At 41.4% G+C, this 3789-nt stretch overlaps 1 long non-coding RNA gene across 1 annotated transcript; it reads right to left on the bottom strand.

Moving 5' to 3' along the window:
- Positions 1–280: 280 nt before the first annotated feature.
- Positions 281–882, bottom strand: LOC306828976. The gene is made up of 3 exons (XR_013779821.1): positions 794–882; positions 539–585; positions 281–464 (listed from the first exon to the last, which is right to left on the bottom strand). It is a non-coding gene; the product is annotated as an uncharacterized lncRNA (long non-coding RNA).
- Between the last annotated feature and the right edge of the window lie 2907 nt (positions 883–3789).

Here is a 3789-nt window from a genome sequence, read left to right as displayed (position 1 = left end):
TGGTTTGATGTTTCATTGTAAACAAAGTGCTCTTGGATTTAGACGAAGAACAACACAGGAGACCCTGAAAGCCTGAATGTTACAATCCTTTAATCGAGGGACTTTTGACAAATTTATTTTTTAAAGAATTATAGAAGATTGTTGGCAAATGTGAACTGGTAAATTATTACTGCGATTAAACAAACTTTTGCTGAACAAACATATCAGGCCCAATACATAAACCGACACAATGCTTTGCTGCATGAAAGAAAATAATATATTGTTAAAAAGCTAAATAGCGCTAACATTAGCATGCTAACAAAACAATCCAAAACAACGGACCTTTTGACTCACTAATCCAAACCAAAAGCCTTCACAGCAGCACTCATCCTTTTCCTCTGAGCTACTTTTGCATCCTTCACTGCACCACGGTCAGCTTTCCTCGTGAAGACCACAGCAGAGTAAACCTGAGTCTCCTCATCAATCTGTGCAAAGACAGACATCAACAGTTAGACGGACATAAACATAACGACAACATGAACGTCTTTCAGTGATTTACCTGTTGATATTTCACCCTCTCACTGATTAATTGCAGGACGACAGCAGCTGGATAATGAAACAGAAAACACATGCAGAGTTAAACTCAAAGATGAAGAAGGTGTGATGATTTATTGCTGCTTAGAGAGTAAGTTTGATAACTTGTGGAAACAACCAACAGCTGTTAGGAGGATTACAACCTGACAGAAAAGTGTCTTCCTCCTTCTGAGAAAACGTTACAAGAAGTTTCATCATGTTTTTAGTCATCGTCACCAACCTTTAGATTGTTCACTTTCTGGTGTTGGAGTTCGGAAGCAGATGAAAACGACATTTCCAGTCACAGAAATCACCAAGCACGATATCGCTATCACCAGCCCCATAATTAGAAAACTTGCTGATCGTTCTAGATGACCTTGGAAATACAAAATAATGATTTTATTATAAAAACATTATGAATACAGTTCAGGTGACTTTAATTATACACATTGATAGATTAATTTGCAGCCAGCAAGATCAACGTAATAATCATTATTTTCATTTTAATCTGCAGATTCTTTCCATGAAATACAAGTTTGTAATGACCTTCAGCATCTACTTTTGTCCCATCTCTAAATATGTGCAGTTACCTTTGATGTCAATCTTTGTCCCTTTTCCAAACAGTATCTCTCCACATGCGGCCACAGCACAGAAATAAGTCCCGGCGTCGGAGGACTTGACGGTCTTGGAGAATCTGTAGACACATTTCTGTGGAGAGTGAGCCTCAGGACTCTCCTCACATCCACCAGGTCTGTTTCCATGAGTGTAAATGACACTGGGATGAGTTTCATCTGATCCGGCTCTGAACCAGAACACTCTGTGTTTCCCTGGACATGTGTTGTTTTTAGACTGAGAGAGGACCGAACACTGCAGAGTCATCAGGTCTCCTGGATGGACTGGATCCTGGGAAATGTCTTGAACGACTGCAGTGATACCGGGCTCTGGTCCTGAACAAATTCAATACAAAGTAAAAATGCTGGAATTTTTAAAAATATTCTAAATGGCTGAAGTTTAAAATTTTGAAAGAAAATCCAAGAAGGTATGGACACGTTATTTTCTTATTATGGGGACATTTGTTCAGTCATAAATGGTGTTGAGTATTTACCTTTAATCTGCAGAAATGTTACGTTTAACACTGTCATTTTTAAACTGTCTCGTCTGACACAAAAGTAAAGTCCAGTATCGCTGAGTTTTGCTCCATTGATAATCACCACAAACGTTCCAGGATCTTTTTTTGCTGTGAATCCAGGAGATACTTCAGCAAGGTCAGAATCGATGGCACTAGTTCCGACCAAAACCTCCGGCAGGTCTCCAGAAACGAGCCTGAGCCAGAATAATTGTGCTGAGTAGAAAGAAGGGTTACGAGGACACGTCAGAGTCACATCACCTCCAACACCAGCAGTCTTTGTCTCAAAGTTCTCATCGACGGTGCATCCTGAAGAAAATAAATATGTGTCAGTGTTTGACAACCAACAAAGTAAAAATGCATACACTCTGCTTCAACATATGAACCCTTAAAAGATCTGAACTAGACGAGATTGGACATGAACTTACCAACAAGTGTGAGCGTCAGCAGAAAAACAAGAACAGACTTCATTTTCTCCTTCGTCCACTTAAGCTGTAAAATGTGCTCGAATGAGAAGCTGATTCTCCTTCATTGAACTATATAAAGTAGGAGGGAACAAATACAAACCACTCTGATTGGTCTCTTGTTGTGACGGTATTACTTTACAACCACAGTGGAAATTTTTTTGACCATCATTCAAGCCAAAGCAGATGAAACAATAGCAGCAGCAAGCATGTTTTTCAAGTTTTCATGTTGGGTTTGGAGGGCGTTGCTGAGCGGAAACACTCTAACTACAGTTTTAGTGAGTATTTTTCACACTCTGTAGAAAAGAAGAAGTGTGCATCAAGAAGCAGTGGAGCTGTGGCTGCAGGGACTGTGTGTCGACTGGCCGGTGTTATAATACTTGGTTGAGCAGCCACTGGACTCACTGGAACCCGGAGAGGAATCTGTTGATCCGGCGTTTTCCCATCTCGTCCTTCTTCCTGCAGGGGAAGCTGGAAGGGGGACTTGACACGGACCTTGCTGAAGAACACCCAGGTTCCTCCCGCAGTGGACTCCCACTCCCGGCTGCTGGTGTGTGTTCTTCTCTGGGATCTGCCTGATATCTGATAGCAACCTGCAGAGGCCTTACCGAGCCAGTGGCCTGGGAATCTGCCTCCTTGGATGAGATGGCCGACCAGTTTTGATTTTTGTCACTGGCTCCTTCCTGCCTCATGATTTGGGCGATCACGCTGGAGAGGGCTTTAAAAAAGTCAACATCCTTACTGGCTAATTACACTTTTGTCAGGTGTCTTTCTATGTGGTTTAAAACCATAGCTTGATATGTCAATTCCAGACTGCATAAAAGGGAATACAGTCTGGTTCATTGCAATAAAAACCTCCTTACAAGTCCTCTACAGACTAAAAGTACAAATAAGCAAGCTTTCCAAAGGGTTAATACATTTGCAGTAAATAACACTCAGAGCAGTGCATCGTGGTTTGAGCCATTTACCAGGGTCTTCATGTTTCTGACCGCTGACACAGGAAGACAAAAACACAATAAAGCTGTTCTCATAGCTGCACAAGTACTCACACCCATTTCCTTTGAGCGCTGAGCTTTAATGTAAACAGAAACTAGCATGCATTCAAAGTTAGGCCTGACAAACAAATGATGCACGGAAGCTTGAGCACTGCTGTGGTCAGGCTTCAAACAGAGGGGCTCTTCTTGCTTCCCCTCACTCAGCTTAAGGCAAGTGGTAGTCGAGCTTTCATTTTATTAATTATGGGGCAAAGCCAGTGTATTCATACCTCTCAGACACCAGGCATTTAACATGTTTTACACAGGCACAAAAAGCATTTCAAACATTTCATTAAATTATATGGTTGTCTTTAATAAATACACAATTTCTACAGAATGCATGAACCATTTACAAAAACCAGACGTGTGCAAGTTCAAATGTGAATTACATGTAATCACAAGACTAGAATTAAACATGTGTCCAGATATAAAAATACATGAACACCTTCATGTAAAGGTGAGGTAAAAACTCCCTCCCTTTTAGTTTCCATTCTGCCTGAATGTTTTTGTGTCTGTCTGAAGTTCTGTCCAGGTGATTGGAGTTGGCATGTGGGTGGAGCTGGGAGGTTCGTCAGCTGAGGCCTCCTTAGCTGAGTCGGGCCTTCACAAAGTT

The sequence above is a fragment of the Symphodus melops genome (assembly GCF_947650265.1).
Source record: "Symphodus melops genome assembly, chromosome: 9".
In the NCBI taxonomy this organism is placed as follows: domain Eukaryota; kingdom Metazoa; phylum Chordata; class Actinopteri; order Labriformes; family Labridae; genus Symphodus; species Symphodus melops.
The sequence above is the reverse complement of the archived record's forward strand: the minus strand, read 5'-3'. Positions and strand labels throughout refer to the sequence as shown.